The following is a 22,287-nucleotide window of genomic DNA, read 5'->3' on the forward strand; positions in this document are numbered from 1 at the left end:
TTCTAGAACAAAGAAACAAAGCTCATGAGAAAATATGTACCTGGAGCACAGCCACAGCCAAAGTGAATTGAACTTTTGGGTTCCCTGCTGTAGACTGAGTTGGGTACCGTAGGTGTTTGCCATGGTACACATTTAAGATTTTTTGAGTTGCTCCAATATTGTGATGGTGGTATGTGCATTTTATAAAGGAAGACACCACTTTTTGAAGATATATTGTGCTAAGGGTTTCAGATCATTTATTTCAGAAATCCAATTCCACCATCCCCTCTGTGTGTCCCTCCCTCATCCCACCCGACCACCCAAATCCCTGAGAGGTTTATTTCTGGCCCATTTATTACATTAGCAAGAGAGTTTATTTTTCTAGCTCACTGCTAAACCAGTATACTATAGAAATTCCATTGCCAGGCAGTTTTAAAGAGAACTATTATCTTCCTCATCATAATTTTAAAGTTAGCATTTGAAAATCACTTTCAACTTTGGATAACAAATGAAAAATGATTATGTAAAGTTTACATTCATCTTTGTCACATTGGTGAAAATTTTGCAATAAATACAGTATAGATTATTTTTCCTGTCAAATGCTTGCTAGACATTGGAGTATATTAATTAGCTGGACCACTGTCAGATGTGGTCTGTGATATTTTCACAGAGAAAGCTTGAGCTGAGATTGGGTGAAAGGCAAAAAGCAGATTCACTTGTCAGCAGGAAGCATTCTGAAGGGGGCCTGTTAGGGTGGCTTGGGAAGATCATTTTGGGAACAAGATATGTATATATGATAGAGGGTTTCTGACACTTCTGGGCTGGTGAGATCTTATTGCAAAGGAACGTGTAATTAGGCTCACATTCCATTGTGGGTTGGGAATGGGCATGCTCTTGATATATGAATAATGTAAGGACATGCTTATAATGCAGTGAGAAGAGATTTTTGAATTGCTGCGTGAATGTTTGTCTGTGTTGATGGGCAATCCACAAAAAGTTCAGAGGTTCAGGATGTCTGGAAGGTTTCCTGCTTTTCATATGAGCAAACCAAAGAAGAAAGTGTGGATAAATCCTTATGAAAACTTTCTCATGAGTTTTCAAAATCCTGAGTCTTCATGTAAAGTCAGAATGTGGAAATGTCCCTTATGCTCCTGTTTGGGAATAAAACGTTAGATATAGTTGTCTTGGTTAATATACAGATAGAGATTGGTTCCTTGAATGTCCATCTTCTATTCACAATCCAGCAACCTAGCAGTTTCTCATGACTTCCAAAACACAGCCTTTGGAGATTTTCACAAACAGAAGCAAGAATTGCCATGGTGCATCATGGCCACGTGCCATCTGTCTTTGGCAGAGTTGGCAAACCAAGGACTTCTTTGATGTCAACTTCAAACATGCATAACATGACCCACACATACTATTTTTTTCTTATTAACTATGATGGGCTAGTCATTAATTTATATAAGCCATTTAAAATCTATTTTTATTTCCAACTTCTCCTACCTCCTGTTGGGTAAAGAGTTCCATCAACTTAATCCCTACTCTGTGGGGTAGGGCTTCCTTTTATTTGTCCTAAACACACACAAGCTTGAATTGGTGACTCCTAAATTAGACATTTTAGGGGTTAGTAATTAATTCCATGCTTATTCTATTTATATACAATCATACACACACACACACACACACACACACACACACACACACAATCTTAAAGGCATCATTCACCTTGCTTCTGACACAGAATACTCACAGAGAAACCACAAGAGTAACCCTGGACTCATTTTTGTTGTTTTCTTGATTATTTTATCTTTTAAAGTAACAAATACATTCAGTTTTAGGATATGAGTTCTACAAGTTCTTGAGTCTGCCACTCTACAATTATGAGTAAATAATTTGATCACTGGATTCTTTATCTATAAAGCAAAAATTTAACTTAAAATTCCTTTTCAGGGCTGGGCATGGTGGCTCACACCTGTAATTCTAGCACTTTGGGAGGCCGAGGCGGGTGGATCACCTGAGGTCAGGAGTTTGAGACCAGCCTGGCCAACATGGTGAAACCCTGTCTCTACTAAAAATACAAAAAATAGCTGGGCATGGTGGCAGGTGCCTGTAGTCCCAGCTACTCGGGGGGCTGAGGCAGGAGAAACGTTTGAACCCGGAAGGTCGAGGTTGCAGTGAACCAAGATTGTGCCATTGCACTCCAGCCTTGGCAACAGAATGATACTCTGTCTCAAAAAAAGAAAAAAAAAAAATCCTTTTCAGCTTTTTCAGCTTTATTATCTTTTGAATTTGTGACCATCTAGAAAAATGTGAACTGCAGAGCTTTATATTTAAATATTACAGAAATAAAATTAACATCAAATATTATAGTTAATGTTTTGGGGAAATAATAGGGAGTCAGAAATATAAAATTATAGAATGATTTTAGAATTATATCTATAGAATCTATAGAATGACAGAAATACATACAAATTATAGAATGAGACAGTCTAGTGTGTGCTGCTGAATTACTGGGGGTGAACAAAGGACAAAGTTTCCTTATAAAAAAAAAAAACTATTTCTCCTCTACCTCCTTCAAATGGTCGATCTTACCCATTTTCCTGGCTGCTCATGATATTAAGTTATCTTATTCATTGTATCCATTGTCATCCCTTCCTCTTCTTTAAAATCTCATTTAAAATGCCATCTCCGCCAAAATGTATTCCCAAATTCCATATTAAAAATGAACTTCTGCTTCTTCTGTACTCCCATAACGTTCTGCATATGTATGCAGTATAAAACTTACTTCATTCTGATTTATGTTACAGGTAGGTTAATACTCTATGTCTTTCTTGTTCAACAGTAAGCTCCTCGAAGAGGGAAATCATGTCTGTTTATCTTGGCATCTCCTTGGTGTCTAACAGTCAAGGATTGTTTTAATACATATGGATGGTCATGGATTCAGAGCAATCTCATTGGTGCCAGTACTGAGGAAACAGGAGTTCTGGTAGGAATGAACCATGTCATTAGTCTACCAGTTGCTCTGTTTCTTCATAATTGGTGGGTTGACTTTCGCTTTGCTCCCATTTCTCTTCTTTGTTGCCTTAGCTCTTTCTAGTGGGAGTCATTACTTGAACTCCTATTTAGCCTGGTGTAAGCCTTCTAAACCACAGATTAGAAGGGATTCATTCATATACTGTATTACCCAAATATACATGCTATATGATAGCCCTATTCAACATCTTCCACTGATTGCATCCATGTTATATGTTATATGATCACACCCTAAATTCATCCTCTGACCTTCACATTACAAAGGTCCTGTTTTCAGTTTAGGTGTCTTTATCCCCCTTATCCTCCAGTTCCCATTAAAAATAAATCATTGCTCTGCTAATGGCTTGTTTCATACCTTCTGGATCAGTGTTACTTACAAGGAAATCCTAGCATCTTTGATCTCTTTCATTTGGTCATGGGCCTTTTCTCAAGAATGTCTGTTGTAGGTATCCCTACTGGGTCCAGGTCAGCATTCCTAAGGTGCTCACTTTTGTTTTTGCCCTCATCTCTGCTCTTGGCACTGAAGACCAGGGTGGCAGGTACAAAAATTAAAAAGAAATAATAATGCTTTGTTATTATATGACAGTACTGTTCTAAGCACTTTACAAGTATTAAGTCATTTAATCATCACAGTTTTATCAGATTTAGTCTTCCCATTTTGCAGATGAGAGAAATGAAGCACAGACATTAATTAACTAGTTTGGCCGGAGGGCTGGGTCTTTAATCATTACCCTAAACATTTGATGAGTTGTCAGTAAATATGTCCAGCCCTCTTCCTTATAGGCACGTGGTAGAATTGCAACTCCTGCTCCTCTGTGGCTAGATGGGGCCATGTGACACATCCTGGCCAATGAGTTGTTAGTAAAAGTGACACTCCAAGTTGAAATATTTAACTGTGGATCTGCAACTGCCCAACATGCTCTTTCCTTCTTGCATGGCAACCAGCAGCTCTCAAGATGGTGGTTTCTCTAATGCTGGGGTCATAGAGTGATTACCATGAGCAGAGTCCCCACCAACAGGTAGTATGAAGAAGAAATAGGCACTTGTTTCAAGCCACTGAGATCTAGGGGTTGTCACCATGGTATAACCCAGGCTATCCTTCCAAAATATTCTGCCTACACAGGCCAAAATAGTAGAAAGGCAGAACACATTCTCTGTGTTCCTAGAATATAGTTCTTAAAAGTTAAGAACTTGTGATGGTGCTAACATTTTTCAATTCCATAGGTATCAATTTCAGCTTTGGTTCTTTCCTTTATGTTAATTTCCAATATCTCTCCAGAATACCTCTCAAAACTCTGTTCCTTTCATAAGAAATTCTGAGGCCCAGGCTTCTTGATATTTTTAACAGTTTAATTACCAAATAGTGACTTTGTAATTTTAAGATTTTATAAGATATTTTAGAAATTCGGCAACTATTGTAGTCCTAGTTCATAAAAATAAATAGACTGAAAAAACCCAAGTTTACATTTTGAAAAAAATATTAGTTTGAATACACAAAGCCCAATTTGAAATGATATAAGCAACTATAATTGTCTTTATAAAGAAAGTTATAGTAGAGATCCATTCATTAGGAACACTGTATTTTAATTATCTAGAAATAATCTTGCTGTAGTTATTGCTGGCTATAAAAAGTTAATTTCAAAAGTTAATTAGCTAAAATCACTTCTATTCTTACTACTAAAAATGGAATGTCACTGACATTCAGCAGCAATGTATGTGCTGTAGAACAAGTTGTATCAGAAACTTGAAGATTCCTTAGAATTTACAACATGCATTTAATTGCTCTAGTTGTGATAGTATAAATCAAAATTATAGTCATTAATAGTTTTTTAAAAGTATGCATTAATGTTTATGATATCTTGTAAGAGGGCCATATTTTCTGTAGCAGGGTCAGCACACTTTTTCTGTTAGGGACCACATAGTCAATAATTTTGTTTTTCTGAGTGGTATCCATATGGTCACTGCACCAAATTGCTCAATTTTGTAATCTTAGCTCAAGAACACCCACAAAGGATACGTAAGCAAGCAGGTGTAACTGTTCCAATAAAGCATTATTTACAAAAACTGGCAAGGTTTGGCCTGTGGGTGCCAATTCCTGATGTAGAATGAATTTTAAAAATTGTTTTCTTGTGATGTTTTGCAACCCCTGATGTACCAGCTCTGATATAAGTAAATAAGAAGCTCCGATATAAATAAATAAATCTAAGTCATCACAAATTTGATTTCCTGGGCCCATGTCCTTTTAAGCCATCCCCTGGAGCCACTCTGCTAAGCCCCGGGACCTTCCTACTCAGGAGGCTGAGGTGGGAGGATGGCTTGAGCCTGGGAGGTGGAGGTTGCAGTGAGCCAAGATCGTACCACTGCACTCCAGCCTGATCAACAGAGCCAGACCCTGTCTCAAAACAACAACAACAACACACACACACAAAAAACCCCAAAAATAAACAAAAAACAAAAGAAGAAACTATCCCCATGCTAGGGTTAAGAGGTCAATAATGAATTTCTTAAATGCAAGTTTACTTTAAATGTATACCACTCTTCTCCCTTATGCAGGCACTTCAGACATGTGTGGATGCTAATCTAAGCCTCAATTGTGATGGATTTGGACAAACTTTAAAAATATGTGTGTGTGTACGTGAGGGAAAATTTTTTCCCTGTTTGTACTTAGGTTATTACTTTACTTAAATAGAGGTCCTCAAATATAAAGGGACGTATTCCAGTAAAAGTAGCATATGGGCATATAGCAATAAATACACGTACTATATATGTATATGTATATATATATATACATACTAATTGCAGGAGACAGTCTAAAGAGGATCTGGATACAGATAATACAGTATCTAGAAGATGTATTATTAAAAGTTGAAGTAATGAACCTTTTTTTGACTTAAGGATCATATACTTCTTATTCTTTTTTTTCTTTTTCTTTTTTTTTTTTTTGAGACAGAGTCTCGCTCTGTCGCCCAGGCTGGAGTGCAGTGGCCGGATCTCAGCTCACTGCAAGCTCCGCCTCCCGGGTTTATGCCATTCTCCTGCCTCAGCCTCCTGAGTAGCTGGGACTACAGGTGCCCGCCACCGCGCCCGGCTAGTTTTTTGTATTTTTTAGTAGAGACGGGGTTTCACCATGTTAGCCAGGATGGTCTCGATCTCCTGACCTCGTGATCCGCCCGTCTCGGCCTCCCAAAGTGCCGGGATTACAGGCTTGAGCCACCGCGCCCGGCCCATATACTTCTTATTCTAAGAACCTGACACATGAACCTGATTGTATTAATTTCTTAATGAATGATGGTTGAGTGAACAACTAAATTAATAAAAGACCATTCATCTTCAGAGTATGGTTGCGTATTTATTTGTTTTGTTGCCAAGCTCCAGGAACTATTTAACCAGGCACTATTTAGTTGCATTCCATTTATACATTTCATTAATGACAATAATGCTATCATCGAACAATGGTGTGCTCAGTTGTGGCTGAAAAGTATGGAAAGTCCAGTGGAATCTTATTCTAAGTTGTTATGCTGAATTCAGTTGGCCCTGGATCATTGTCATAGAGGTTTAATTATTAAATAAATCTAATTTTCTTGCTTAAGACTGGCTGTGATAAAACAGAAACTTAGTAAGAACTGTGAAAAAAATATATTGGACAACAATCTGGGTTAAATTCAAAATTAATAAAGCTATGTGATACTAGTTATGCAGGAGAACTTTTTTCCAAAATAAAATTTCTGAAAACAAAATGATTGTTTAGCCCTAAAAATGTTCAAATCAGCAAATATTTACTCAGTTCTATGCAGAGAATGGTGTAGAAGCCCAATGAAGGACTGCAAAGCTGAATTGTAGTACACAATCCAAACCTGACAGATAAGCCATAAAATGGAGATAAAAATGGATATATAGAGAGCAAGGATGAGTTAAGCAACATTTTAAGCAACAGTGGGCGGTAATAGCATGGCAATAAACCACATGCCTATGCACTTTTGTATTGTTGGAAGTACACTTTCAGGGTAAATTCCAGTAAAAAAAAAAAAAAAAAAAGTAAGAATGTGTACTCAAATGGTAAATGAAAATAGAATTTTGCTTATTGTCAAATTTTCCTCAAAAATGGTTGAACTAATTTATATTGCTACCAGCAATGTATAAGACTGCATGTTTACCCACAGTCTCACCAATAGAATAAATTATCAATATCTAAATATCCCCCAATGTGATGAATGAGAAACAGTATCTCAGCATAGTTTTAATTTTTATTTCTCTAGTTATGAGTGAGCTTGACTGCCTCTTCCTATGTTTAAAGGCCACTTTCATATTGTTTTGTGAATTGTCTGTCCATGACTATAGCCAATAGCCAATTTTTCTATTAAGTTTTTGGCCTTTCCCCCTTATTTTATGAGGTGACTTTTTTTTTTTTTTTTTTGTATTTTAGGGATGAATATTAGCCTATTTGTGATCATTACAAATGTTTTCTCCCATTTTTGTCAGAAGTCTTTCAGTTTATTTTAAAAATATTTTTGGTTTGTTTTTTTTTTTTTTTTTTTTGAGACGGAGTCTCACTCTGTCGCCGGGGCTGGAGTGCAGTGGCCGGATCTCAGCTCACTGCAAGCTCCGCCTCCCGGGTTCCCGCCATTCTCCTGCCTCAGCCTCCCGAGTAGCTGGGACTACAGGCGCCCGCCACCTCGCCAGGCTAGTTTTTTGTATTTTTTAGTAGAGACGGGGTTTCACCGTGTTAGCCAGGATGGTCTCGATCTTCTGACCTCGTGATCCGCCCGTCTCGGCCTCCCAAAGTGCCGGGATTACAGGCTTGAGCCACCGCGCCCGGCCTTTGGTTTGTTTTTTGAGTTTTTTTCCTGTTATGTGTGGTAGGCAAAATAATGACCCACAAAAATAGACATATCTGCATGCCTACAATTTTTAAAAATGTTACTTTACATGGCAAAAAGGACTTGCAGATGTTAAGAGCTCTGAGATGAAGACATTATCCTGGATTAATCAGGTGGATCCAGTGTAATCACAGGTCCTTGAAAGCTAAAAACCATTCCTGGTTGTGGGCTGAGAGAGGTATGACTACAGAAAAGGGCAAGAGATGTAAAGTTCCTGACTTTTGAAGATGGAGGAAGGGGCCATAAGCCATGGAATGTAGGCAGCCTCTAGAAGCTGGAAAAGGCAAGGAAATGAGTCCTCCCTTAGAGCCTCCAGAAAACAATGCAGTCCTCCTGACATCTTCAGTTGACATTAGGGAGGCCTGTGGGGCTTCTAACCTACAGAACTGTAGGATGATAACTTTGTGTTGTTTTAGGTCACTGCATTTGTGATAATTTGTTACAGCAGCCATAGAAAGCTGACTCAAGAGGCAGTCAAGCTCACTAGTTTAAAATTTTTACAGTCAAATTTACTAATCCTGTATGGCATCTGGAGTTTCAGTCATTGTCAGGTAACCATTCCTTTCATCCAGCTTATAAAGGAATTCACCTGTGGTTTTTTATCCCTTGTGATGGCATGGTTTCATTATTTCCATTTAGATCCTGGATCTATTTGTTTATTCTTACGTATGGTTTGGGAGGTATACATTTGATGTTATGTTTGGTCAAATGGCTGACCAATTGTCCCAGCACTGTTTGTTTACAAAGTCTCTTCTTTGTGATGTGAGATGCCACCTTTATTGGATGGTGAATGTCCATATGTAATTGGATTTATTTCTCGATTTTCAAAACTGTTTCTCCCTGGTTGTCTAGACATGCACCTGCACCACACTGTTTTCAATTTAGAAACTTTATGGTAAATTTATCGTATACTTTATTTTCTCTTCCTGGCTTTTCTTTCTTAGTGTTTTCCTGGAATTTTCTTCACATAAACTTAAGTATTAAATAGTCTAGCTCCCAAAGAACCTTGTTATTTTTATTGGTATTGTGTTAATTTTATAAAGTAACTTAGACAGAATTGACAGCTTTATAATCTTGAGTCATTCTGTTCTAGAACAGCCAATGCCTTCTATTTCTTCACATCTATTTTTGTGATTTACAGGAGTTTTAATGTTTCCCCAGATAGGTTTTATACATTTCTACTTCTAATTTTCCCTACATATTTATTCATCTCTATTGCTAATGTAAATGAGGTTTTCTCTATCAGTATATCCTCCACCAGTTTACTATCAATGTCTTTGAAAGCAGCTGACTTCTCTATGTTAATTTTTACTGAATCTAAATTTTATTGAGTTAATTTTTATCATAATTTGCTTCATTTCCAGGAACACTACCATGCCATCTACAGATACAGTTTTTACTTGCTCTTTTCCAATTATTATGCCTCCATTTGATGTATCTTGTATAATTGCATTGACTCCAGTAAAATATTGAATAGAAGTGGAGGCAGCAGACATAATGGCCTTGTTCCTGATCAAGTTGAGTGTCTCAAGTAGCTCCCCATTAAGTGAGATACTGATGTTAGGACTATGCATATGTGTGCATGATATGTTTGATGATGTTAAGAAAATATACATCAATTCCTATCTTCATCAGGAAGAGTGTTAAATTTTCAGTTTTCTCAAAGATGATTTAAACACTTGTGTAGAGAATCTTGTAATTTTTTTTCCTTTAGAGTTATTAACAGGGTGTCATACACTAATGGATTAATTAATATTGAGCCAAACTTGCATTCCTGGATTAAATGTCACTTGGCCATGATATTTTTTTAATGTAGTGTTACATTGTTTTGGTGATATTTATTTACCATTTTTGCAGTGATATATATAGTGACATTGTCCTGTAATTTCATTTTTTTAAAACTGACTTTAGCAGTTTAAATTATCAATGTTATAGTTGCTTTATAACAATAATTAGGAAGTTTTTCTTCATTTTCCATGTCCTGGAGTAAATGTGGAGCACTGGAGTGGTCTGACTTTGGGAGTGTGTTTTCAGCCTAGACATGTTTTTGTGGGGTGGTATATTATTTTTTTTCTAGAAAAGTCGATTAATCTTTCTATCTCTCACAGAGCCAATTTCGGTAAATATATTTTCCAAATAAAGTTTCAATTTTGTCCATGTTTTCAATTTTTTTGTATGTATATGATGTCTATAAAGTTGCCTCTTCATTTGTTTTGTTCCTGTAGTTATTTCCCATTTGTCATTTCCTGTCTTGTATAACTGACCCTTGAACAGCATATGAGTTAGGGGTGCTGATCCCTGAAGAGTCAGAAATCCCTGAATAACATTTGACTCCTACAAAAACTTAATATCCTGTTGACTGGAAGCCTTACTGATAACATAAACTGTCTATTAACACATATTTTGTACGTTATATGTATTATACACTGCAGTCTTATAAGAAATTAAGTTAGAGAAAAGGAAGTGCTATTAAGAAAACCATAAGGAAGAGAAAATATGTTTCATATTAATGAAGTGGAAGTGGATCATCATAAAGACCTTCATCTTCTTCGTCTTCACAGTAAGTGGGCTGAGAAGGAGGAGAAAGAAGAGGAAAGGTTGGTCTTGCTCTCTCAGTGGTGATAGAAGTGGAATAGGTGGAGGAGGTAGAAAGGGAAACAGGCATACTCCATATAACTTTTATTGAAAAAAAATCTGTGTATAAGTAGATCTGCACTGCTCATACTGTATTGTTCAAGGGTCAACTGTTTATTGGTGATTGATTCACCTCCCTCATTTTTTTCATGATTAAGTTATGTAATGGTCTATTTTTAAAAGAAAGGCAACTAGATTCTGGTTCGTTAATTTGTTACTACATTTTACTGTTACCCTTAATTCCTTTCTTTTGGTTATTTTTCCTTTTGTGCCTTTGAGCTGAAATTGTATTTACATTTTAAAATTTTTATTGATACATGTGCATAGGACAGCCAATTTTTCTGTGATCACTGCTGTAAATGCATGCAGTAGTTTTCATTGTCATTTTTCAGAAATTTAGAAATTTTGGTTTGCAATCTCTTTCATTGAAGAGTTGCTTAAAAGTTAGTTTTCCGTTTTTATTTTTAAATAATTTGTTTTATTGCATTGTTATCAACAGGTGGTGTTTATAATAGTTATACTTTCCAGAACATACTGAAGTTTGAGATTTAATGTAATGGATTTTATGCGAGTTCCACGTGTGCTTGTGTGTATGTGTGAGCCTTTTCCTTGAGTAAACAGATATGGGGTTTCTGTGTCAGAGTGTGAACACCTTCAACTTAATAAATAGATCCAAATTGTTCCCACCTGCAGTGTGGAAGAGGTCTTTCCACACATCCTCAACAACACATAGTGCAATAAGAATTATTTTTTGGAATTATGATAGGCACAAAATGCTACCTCATTGTTGTTTTAATTTGCATTTCCTCAATACTGCTATTAAGCAGTTTTAATATATTTATTGCTACTTAACTGTCTTCCATGAACTGCCTATTTCTATGCTTCCCCCCACTTTTTTTTCACTTTTTCCCACTCGTTTGTGGTTCTTTACAAATTTAGGATATGTATTCTGTTTCTAATACATATTTTTCATGGTTCTTCTCGTCTATGCCTTGATTTTTAATTTTGTTTATGGTATTTTTTTTTCCACAAAGGTTTAAAATTTTAATACAGTAAAGTACTTCATTATACTTCCCCGTCTGATATAAAAGTATCCTCCAAAGCATTCTTCAAAAAGTCTTATAAATTTCCTTTTTACATTTAGTTTTTAATCTGAGTTTATGTTTTGCAAATGGCCTGAGGTAGGATTCTAATTTTTTTTTCCATTATCTCATAGAAAGTTAATTTGGTGACTTTTTTTTAACAGTAGTCCCTCTCCAATAATTAATAATGCCATTTCTTTCATACACCCTGAGTCCATAAATGTGAGTCTGTTTCTAGGCTCTCTTTCTCTTCCAGTTAATCCATCTCTTACCTGTTGAATTACACTGTTTTATAGTAAAGTACCGGACCCTTTTTGGAATGTTAGAGGTTTCACATTTACTACATATATTTGGCTAATTTGGGCCTTTTCCTTTTCTGAAATAAATTTAGGACCAGCTGGTCAATGGAGTGTATAAATCTGCTGAGATTTTAGGTTGATAGTATTTCACATTTAAAGATTAAGCCAGAAGACTGAGTCTTCTAATCCATCACTTTTATATGTTTTACTATTTACTCAGTTCTTTTAAGCCTTTCAACCAATTGTTCTCTATAAAGGTGTTTCACATCTTGAAGTTTATTCGTATCTTCTAAATGTTTTTGTTTTTACTATTTTTAAGCGGGATATCCTAAAGGGTATACACTTCTGACAATTTGGTACATATCTTAGGAACACTATCCATTTTGGTATATTGTTCTTTTATCTAGTGAACATACTGCTCTCTTACTATATCTGATTTGCCTCTGGGTTCTCTTCAATTTTCTGTGGAGATGCTGATAGTACTGGTGATAAATAATAACTGCTCTAAGACCTTAGAGAAAATGAAGTGGTGATGGAGAGATCCTTGTCTAGAGGAAAAATTTAAAGGGAATGTTTTTAAATTTAACTATTTAATATAAGGCGTGTTATAGATTTTTTTTTTTTTTTTGACAACCTTTATCAGGTTAAGGGCATTCCCTTTTATTCCTGGGGAGGTGAAATGTTTTTTAATTTATTTTTTTTAAACCATGAATAAATGTTGAATGTTATTAAAATTTTCCAGCATCTATTGAAATGATTATCTTTTTAATTTTTTTTATTTTCCCTCAAAGATTTTTTTTCTGGAAATTAATAGATTTTGCTAGGGCCAAATCATATTTGCATTACAGGATAAATCTTATTTAACAACACCATTTAATCATTATTATTGCTACTGTTATAATTTTCCACACTGATGGATTAAATTTTATTAAGAATTTTTGAGAGTCTCATTAATTTTCCTTTCCCATACAGCCTATATTTACTTTTGGTATCAGACTCCTAACCTGATAAAAATCTTTCCTCCTCTTCCCTTCCCCTAGTTTTCCCCTTTCCTCCTCCTACTCTTCCTTCTTTCTCCTCCTCCCCCTTTTTAAAAAATTCCCTGTAACTCTCTGTGAGATATGGGTTATAGAGTTTCTGTATTTTTTCAAGTTTTGTGAAGATTGGGTAATGAACCCATGACTCAACAATCAAAAGACAAATAACCCAATGTGAAAATGGACAAAGGAGTTGAAAAGAAATTTCTCCAAAGAAGACACATACAAATGACCAATAAGCACATGAAAAGATACTGAATGTCATTAGCCATCAGGAAAATGTGAATAAAATTCATGAGACATCACTTTACATCCTCTAGCATGGCTATAAACAAAGGATAATAGTGTTGGAGAGGCTGTGGAGACATTAGAACACTCAGACATTGCTGGTGGGAATGTAAAATGGTGTAGCTGCTTTGGAAACCAGCTTCCTCAAAATGTTAAACAGAGTTACTATAGGACTCAGCAATTCCACAGCTTAGGTATATACCTAGAAGAAAAGAAAACATATGCCCACACAAAACTTGTATGTGAATGTTTACAAAAGCATTATTTATTATAGCTAAAGAACAGAAACAACCCAAATGCCCATTAGCTGATGAATGGATAAATAAAATGTGCTACATGAAGACAATGGAATATTATCTGCAAATAAGGAGTGAAGTACCAAATGCATGGTACAACATGGACAAACTTGAAAACATTATGCTAAGTGAAAGAAACCAGAGAAAAGGCTAAATATCGTATGATTCCATTTATACTAAGTGTCTAGAAGAGGCAATTCTACAGAGATAGAAAGCAGATTGTTGGTTGCCTCTGGCTGGAGAATGAGGAGTGAATGTTAATAGGTACTTTTTGTGAGTAAAGAAATTGTTCTAAGGGGATGGTGAGGGTTGCGTAACTGTGCATATGCTAAAAACAAATTCAACTTCGGTAAATTTTATCTAAAGGAATAAATTTAAAATTTTGGACCTACCTATGTTTATGCAGCAGTAATTTCTTTTTCAACTACTGATTCAATCTGTTTGATTGCTCAAGATTCCATGGATTATTGAATTTTATTAAAAGTTTATTTTAGGACATTGATCATTTCATATCAATAAATTTGAAAACAGATAAAATTGCTCAAAGTAAAGTAGTCCTATTTTCAAAATCTATTTTACCCTTAGTTATATAGTCTTTTTTATCCCTAAGCTTATTGATTTATGTCTCCACTTTTTTTCATTCATAGAACCAGACTTGGTTTTATTGATCCTGTATTGATTTGTGTTCTCTTTTATTAGACTTTGATTTCATTTATTTTATTCTATTTTTTTTTGTTCTGTTTTGGTTGGGTACTTTGAACATTTATTTCCATTTTTCTTCATTTCTAGAATGTCCACTAAAATTATTAACCTCCTTCTACATACTCCTTTCCATCTTATAATTTGGATATTCTTGAGACATCAAGTTCTAAATGTTACTAATTTTCTTATAATTACTTTTTGATGCATGGATTTTTACAGGTATATTTTGTTCAATTTTTATTAAGAAAAATTTCAAATACATAGAAAAATTAAAAGACCAGAATAATAAAACATTCATCTGCGCACAACTTAGTATCAACAAATATTAATATTTTTACTTCATATATATTTTTCCAAAGTGTGTGGTAGATACCATGACACTTCAACCCCAAATATTTTAGTATGTGTCTTTTAAAAATAAGGACTACTTTATAACCACAATATCACTTTTTTTTTTTTTTTTTTTTTTTTTTTTTTTTGAGGCGGAGTCTCGCTCTGCCGCCCAGGCTGGAGTGCTGTGGCCGGATCTCGGCTCACTGCAAGCTCCGCCTCCCGGGTTCACGCCATTCTCCTGCCTCAGCCTCCTGAGTAGCTGGGACTACAGGCGCCCGCAACCGCGCCCGGCTAATTTTTTTGTATTTTTAGTAGAGACGGGGTTTCACCATGGTCTCGATCTCCTGACCTTGTGATCCGCCCGCCTCGGCCTCCCAAAGTGCTGGGATTACAGGCATGAGCCACCGCGCCCGGCCCACAATATCACTTTTACACACCAGAAAAATTAATGAAAATTCCATTATATCAACTAATACCAGTCTCATCTGAATTTCTCTAATCGTTTCCCAAATGTCTTTGATAGCTGCTTATTTTGCACTGATGTCCAATCCCCTTAGTTGCATTTGTCATGTCTCTTTTAATCTACGATAGTCCCTCTACTTTTTTTCTTCTCTATGACCATTGACTTTTTGAAGACCTCTAGCAAGTTCCATATTCTGCTATGCCTCATGGTTTCTTTGTGATGTAATTTATCTGTTCCTCTATCATCTTTATTTCCTGTAAGGTGGGAATTATAGCAGAGGCCTTGCTTAGACTCAGATTAAATATGTTTTTTTTTGCAAAAATATATTGCAAAAAACTTTTCATACAGCATCACATAAGAAGAAACATGTCAGGTGATTTCTCCCTTGTCTAATACAGTTTTTCCCCTTCGCAGTTAACAAAAAGTCTGGAGGCAGTATTTGTAGTTGGAATATTCTATTGTTACTGGTGAAAGGTGTCCAGGTTCTTGGTTTCCTGAACAAAGAACTCAATAAAACACACAAAGCAAGGAAAGAATGAAGCAACAAGGCCAGGCACGGTGGCTCACGCCTGTAATCCTAGCACTTTGGGAGGCCGATGAGGGTGGATCATGAGGTCAGGAGATAGAGACCATCCTGGCTAAAACGGTGAAACCCCATCTCTACTAAACACACACACACACACACACACCACACACACACACACACACACAATATATATACACACACACACACACACACACACACACACACACACACACACACACATACATACACACACGTTAGCTGGGCGTGGTGGAGGGGCACCTATAGTTCCAGCTACTCGGGAGGCTGAGGCAGGAGAATGACGTGAACCCGGGAGGCGGAGCTTGCAGTGAGCCAAGATCATGCCACTGCACTCCAGCCTGGGCGACAGAGCGAGACTCCGTCTCAAGAAAAAAAAAAAAAAAAAAAGAAAAAAGAATGAAGCAACAAAGACAGATATTTATTAAAACCACAAGTACACTCCACAGGGTGGGAGTGGGTCCAAGAATAGGATCCAAGAGCCCCAGTACAGAATTTTCTGGGGTTTAAATGCCCTCTAGAGTTTTCCCATTGGTTACTTGGTGTACATCCCATGTAAATGAAGTAGTGGCCGGCAATCAGTCAGAGGCAAGCAGCCAATCAGGCTGAAGTGAAGTTACAAAGGTTACACCCTATGCAAGCGTCTGATTGGTTGTGGAAAGCAACCAATCAAAGATACTTTCAATTTTCCATCTGCCATGCAGAAAGGAGGGGGTGGTTTGCCTCCAGTACTTTTGTTACTTAGGTGTGGAAACTTGGGGTTTTCCTTTTGATTTAGCTTTAGGAAGTCAGCGTGAACTGACCTTAGGTTCTCTGCCTCCAGACCCTATTCACCTACCTCAATATTTTCCATGAAATGTTTACTTAATGGCTTTAGTATCTATTGGTGATCTTTATTTCGGTCAGTTATTTCAATGGGTATACAAAATGGTTATACTTCTGAAGCTGCTTATTCTCAGATGGGAAAGTTCCATATCCTCCTATTAAAATATTAGACTGAGTTCTTTGTTTTTTAAAAGTTTTTTAAGGTTTTGTTTACGTACAATAAAATTCACCAATTTTTGAGTGTACAATTGGATTATAACAAAATATAGTTTTGCAACTACCACCACAATGATGGTACAATTGTCTATGCAACATCTCATTTTGATTGGCAACATTAATAATGATAATAACCACCACCACCACCACCACCACAAATATTTGCATGGCACTTACGAAAAGCCAGGAACTATTCTAAGAGCTTTAAATTATTTTTAAAATTTAACTTAATAGGCATTCCAGTCTTAACCTATTTAAGCCTGAACTTGATTCTTCCACCAAAATTTGCTCCACCCGTACTCTCTCTCATTTCAATTAACAGCAACTTCATCCTTCTGGTTGCTAGGACCAAATGCTTGGAGTTAATCTTTACTCCCTCTTTTCTTTCAAGCCACTCATTGTTGGCTCTAAATTCAAAGCAATTCAAAATTGCCACCAATTCTCATTATCTTTCTTGCTATCACCCTGTCCAAGCCATCATCTCTTACCTAGATTCTTGCAATAGCCTAATAACAGATCTCCCTGCTTCCTCCTCTGCTTTTATAATTAATTTTCAACATGGCAACCAGAGTGATCCATTAAAAAGTCAGAAGATCATGTCACTCCCTCTGTGTCTTATGTCCTCTGCTGTCATTTGGAGTAAAATCCCAGATCCTTTAATTGGCCCCACTCAATGATCTGTCTTCTAAGCCTACCCTCATTAACCCTCTCCCTTCACTGTGTCCCATTCCCAAGGCTTCATTAATGTTCCTAGACCTTGCCAGGTGCAATCATACTTAAGGGCCACTTACACCTGCTTTTCCCACTTCCTGGGACCATCTTCCCAGATATTTGCATGGCTTGCCTGCTCCCTCAACTCCTTTAATCATTTATTCAGGGTTAGCATTCTCAGTGATATTTTTACTGAGCACCCTTGTATTTAAGCTTGTGCACCACCCAGTCCACTCTGCTTTATTTTCTCTGTTGCACTGATTACCTTCTAATAGACATTATAATTTACTTACGTAGTATTTTCTAACTTCTGTCTTCTTCTCCAGAATGTAAGCTCCACAAAGTAAAAAAATTTCATTTGATTTTTCATTCATATATTCCAACACTGACACATAGTGATTGTTCAATAAATAATTGAGTAAACATGAGATGATATATTTTGAAGACCAAGGAATTAATAAATTGGAGATGGGCCCGTCAATTTAGGCTATAAGTTAGCTGGGATGCAACTGAGACCACCAAGGTAGGAAATAACACAGTAGAACTTATCAATTTCTTGTGCAGGATGGTGCCAGAAGCCCAGTGGCTGACACTCAGCTCAACTCTTTTCTTCCTGGACAATAGCAATTTCCTGGACAACATTAGTTAAATTAGTCACCAGCATCATACTTCATTCTAGAAGAGAGGACCCTTTTTGAAATATTCATTTCTTGGCACCATGTTAATTTTAGCAAAATGTTTATTTAATACTGAGAAACACATTAAACAAATTATCAATGAAAAACTCCAAACTTTTAAATATTCATAAAAATATTGTAAAATCTGACCAGTAGTTGTCCTTGACTTACATGATTTACTTACTGGGAAAGTAACACTTGAGCTCAACTTTGTCTCAGCTATAAAGTCACCATGATGTAGTTTTAATTCTGACCTGTAAATCAAAATTTCAAACTATCAGTATTCATAGAGTGTCCATAGTTGCCTAGTGCTGTTGTAAGCACCACTGGGCTATAAAATAAGTGGAAAACATAGTCTCTGCCTAGATAAGTGAGTGCTTAATGTGGCTTGCACACATTTCTCCAGTACAGCATAAAGCAAAAGAATGATTTGGGCCCTAATTTAGAATTTTATTCAATTTTCACAGTAAATTATATTTATTTTTGCTTAACTCTTATACCTATCTGAATAAATGGCTTAAAATTTTCCTCAACTTTTCCACTGGTGATTTGTTTATCCTACAAATTATTTCCTGAACAAATACTGTCATTCAAGGTAATTGGACACTTCCCAGCACTTGAGAAGAATGTATAAAACCAGGGCATAATCCCATTGGTTGTGTTCTTCCATGCTTTAAGACTTGTTTATATGTCTCTAGGACTACTGCCATTTATATTATACTTTAAAATACTTTTTTGAGATAATCCTTGTAAATCTATCACCAGTAAAATTTTTGTGATTGTATGAAAGTGGAATTTTTGGAATGGTTCAAAGTATATTATTGAAAGGAGCATTTCATTTCATCTACAGACGAAGCAATTTCTGCTGGGAAAATTTTCAATTTTAGAAGTCATTATATTCTAATAAAATAGCATTTGTTGAAAAATAGCATTTTCATGAGAAAATGAAAAAAATTATGCGAATCTTTTAAATTCAAAATGGAACTAAGCGGAGTTCAGCGTTTTCTTGCCCAAAGCAGATTTCCTTTTATCTCTGGAAATGCCAACAGGAGGCCAAGGGCCAAGCTTCCTGGCCAATTACACTATACGGCAGTTCTCCCCACAAGAGCTTTATTCCCAAATGCACTTGGGAACCAGCTTCTGACTCCAGACAAATGGCTGTTAGTTCCAGCTCTTACCTGCCAATTATGATACTTTGGATATCTGTGCCAGTCTCTGGGTCAACTCCATGATAAGATTGAGGGACCTGTTTGTTTAGTTCATTAGCAGAAATTCGTTCCACCCAGACAGAGCTGAGGTTGCGGGTGGGGGCGTGAAGGGAACCAGGAACCTGCGGGAATAGATTTTCTTTTTCTTACTAGGAAATGAAAGCACTATTTCCCCTTCTGGATCCCTGCTTCCCTTTTCAGTTCCTCCGTTAGGGGCAGACAATAGAAGCCTCCAGGCCCCCTCTCAGGGCGCCCGGTCCCCATCGTCCCCTCACCCCCACCTCCCTTCCCCGCCCCTCACTCTCCAGCCTCTCCAACTCCAGCTCCAGGCGGAGATTTGTCAGAACCGTTCGGTTGAGACTGATTATGATTGCAGCAGATGGGCTGGATTTGACAGCGCCGATCCTAAGCAGCTTCTGATGGGGGGGCCCGGCGGAGGGGAGGGGAGGGGGAGTGGGTAGGGGGTGGGAATCGATGGGCCCCAGCCTCTTCATCAGAGCGCAAGCCGAGCCGCCTGCCGGGGGCTCCCGGGCAGCTCTTTAACGCGCGCCTCCAGGAGGAAAGTGGCACTGCCCACCCGAGGGGCCTCCCTGAGCTCCAGTGAAACGTCCCGCGGCAGGAGAGGGCTCAGGGACACTGGGAGGCAGGCGCAGGGGGACTGGCGGCGGAACACAACAAAGCGGAGGAGCGCGAGGTGCCCGGGCTGCGGTGCGCGCGTGGCCCAGCCTACCTCCGCGCTCTGGACATGGCAAGTTTGGCAACTCCCGGCTCTGCAGCGGGCGCCTTGCTGCCCCCGAAGTGAAGGCGCTGCAGGGTCAACCCCTGGGGGCGCAGCGCCCACCCCGCCCCCAGCCCGCAGCAGCATGCTCCACCGAAGGCCAGGTAAGGAGACGCCAGCCCACTCCCCGCCCAGGCGCGCCCCCGGCGCGCCGCCACCCTGACCCCAGCCCTTCAGAGCGTGGCTCAAACTACCGCTTTCGCTCCTTTTCTCCGCAGACTGTATGCTTCCGCGCCTCCCGCCTGGGTCTCCTTGGTCCCTCTCTGCCCGCTAACTATATACCTCCCTAAAGATCCTGCGTCCTTTCCCCTTTACCATAGCCCAACGGCAGGGGGAGAAGTTTTGGGAGGTGGCACGAGGTTATGGGCTCTCTTTCCCTGAAAGCCGGAGCCAGGACACCTGAAGCGGGACAGCTTGTGGGAGTCAGTCCGTGTGTGCGCATACCCGCCCAGCTCCCACGCAGCCCGAGCCCTGCTATACACGCGCGCACACACGCCCTCCTCTCCACCTGTGGGGCCTCGCTTTTGTGCGGGAAGCACAAATGAAAACACACACACGTGCAGAAACACTTCCACGTTGGCATCTTCCAGAGACTCCTAAAGGGTGGGGGCGTAAAGGGGCTGCAGGGGAGGGGCAGCTCTTGAGTTCTGTGGTCCTCCCAAGCATAGGGCCAGCGCCTCTCCTGTCGCTTGTCTTTGACTCCAGTGCCTACACTGGAGTGGTGCCTTCCCAGGGGCCGGGAGGCCGTTGGGTTTGGCAGGGGCATAGCAGTGCCACTAGGAAAACTCCCTCCCTGCTCCCCAGCGAGGTCAGAGGCCTGGGCCACTCCCTGGCCCGGCCCCAGCAGGGCGCGCCTGTCCCCACCTAATGCCACGATACCCCCCTCCCCCACCCTCCGCACTGCTTCCCTTGCGCGTGTGGGGGAGATCCCTGACCTTGTCTGCCCAGCTCCAGGCCAGTTGCCCGGGCGGCCCCTCCCTTGTTGCCACCTCCCGCCCAGCTCACCAGGAGCGTGTGCCCTGTTGCTACTGGCAACTGCCTGTGCCTAAAGCTCAGCCCCCAAACTGGCTTAACGCTGATTGATGGTCAGAAATAGGATATTTTCTGGAACGGAGCGGAGCGCTGGTGCAAGATCCTCCCTGCTGCTGAGTCCTGCGGACCTCCCGGGTGGCAGGCCTTCCTCCCCTTCTCGTTTTGGCCTCACCCCGTCCTGCCCTACTCCTTAGAGGAAAAGGGCTGTTAGGATATCCTCATCTCAGGTTAAGTGCTGAGCCAGCAAGCCAGTGTTCTTGCTGAGTAACAGGCAGCCACCCTGGAATTTCTCTTCTCATCCTTGAGGCTTCTGAGTCTGATGAATGAGGCCCCTGTTCCTGGCCGCTACCACTTCCCTTTTTATTTTCATCCCCACCAACTTGTTCACTCGTTCACTCCTCCCTATGCATAGGTGCCTGAAATAGACTACACCTCTAGTAACCAGAACTATTCCTGCAAACGCTTACAAGAGCGTTTTCCGGAAATAAATCATTTCATATCAGTATCCCTTCCTCAGTCATTTCCCGGCTTCATGCCACCTCCCTCCTAAGACATAGAATTGGTCATTTCCACCACTTTAAAGACACAGTGCAGATAAAAAGCCTGCTTTTATAATGTTCTTTCCAGGAGTACCTTTTGCCAATTTTGTGGGGTCTTTTGTTTTGTTTTTTGTTTGGCACTCTCTCTCAAACTGTAGCCTCCCTTCCCTTTTCTGGGGTGGCAGCCTCCTTCTCTAAACCATTCTGGACTAACATTTTCTGTACTAATAAATTTCTGCACCTGTCTGTACTCCTTCTCCTTCCCAGTCTGACTATAAAGGACTAGATTTTGTTATCAAATTAATTCTCTTTAGAAGAACTTTGTTCTGTAACATTTCTTCCCAGCACCCCAGTATTTTTGGCAGAGTATTTTCATTATTTAAATTGTCATGCTTAGCTTCTTTTTGCCCATGGACATTACTTTGGAAAACCATGTGATGTTTCTGAGTCACTGATTTATTCCTCCAAACAAAACTTCCTTGAGAGACTCCCATATGTTGGGCACCATTGTAGGCCCTGGGGGTGGGAATGGAGCAAAGACAAGACCCAAATGGGTTTCAGCATTTTAAAGCCCCCGTTACAGCTGGTTTATGGTTATTGCTGTGATGGTTAATGTTATAACAGCACACTACATTTGATTAGGACTTTACAGTTTACAAAAGGCTTTCAAAGACATTATCTCCTTTAATCCCAGCAGCAGGAATTTTAAATAGCAA

General features: G+C 38.9%; 1 protein-coding gene across 2 annotated transcripts in view; it reads left to right on the forward strand.

Annotated features, from left to right (window-relative positions):
- The window catches only part of NCKAP5 (NCK associated protein 5), an 881,023-nt gene that overhangs the window by 263,779 nt on the left and 594,957 nt on the right, over window positions 1-22,287 (forward strand). The window contains exon 1 of one of the 2 annotated variants that reach the window (XM_033231709.1): window positions 19,691-20,104. The exons of the other annotated variant lie outside the window; for it this stretch is intronic. The gene's annotated coding sequence lies outside the window, so the exon portion shown is untranslated. Of the gene's footprint in view, window positions 1-19,690; window positions 20,105-22,287 lie in introns of those variants that run through there. 2 annotated transcript variants of the gene reach the window in all.

The sequence above is a fragment of the Trachypithecus francoisi genome, unplaced genomic scaffold, assembly GCF_009764315.1.
Source record: "Trachypithecus francoisi isolate TF-2019V2 unplaced genomic scaffold, Tfra_2.0 Lachesis_group13, whole genome shotgun sequence".
Classification (NCBI taxonomy): domain Eukaryota; kingdom Metazoa; phylum Chordata; class Mammalia; order Primates; family Cercopithecidae; genus Trachypithecus; species Trachypithecus francoisi.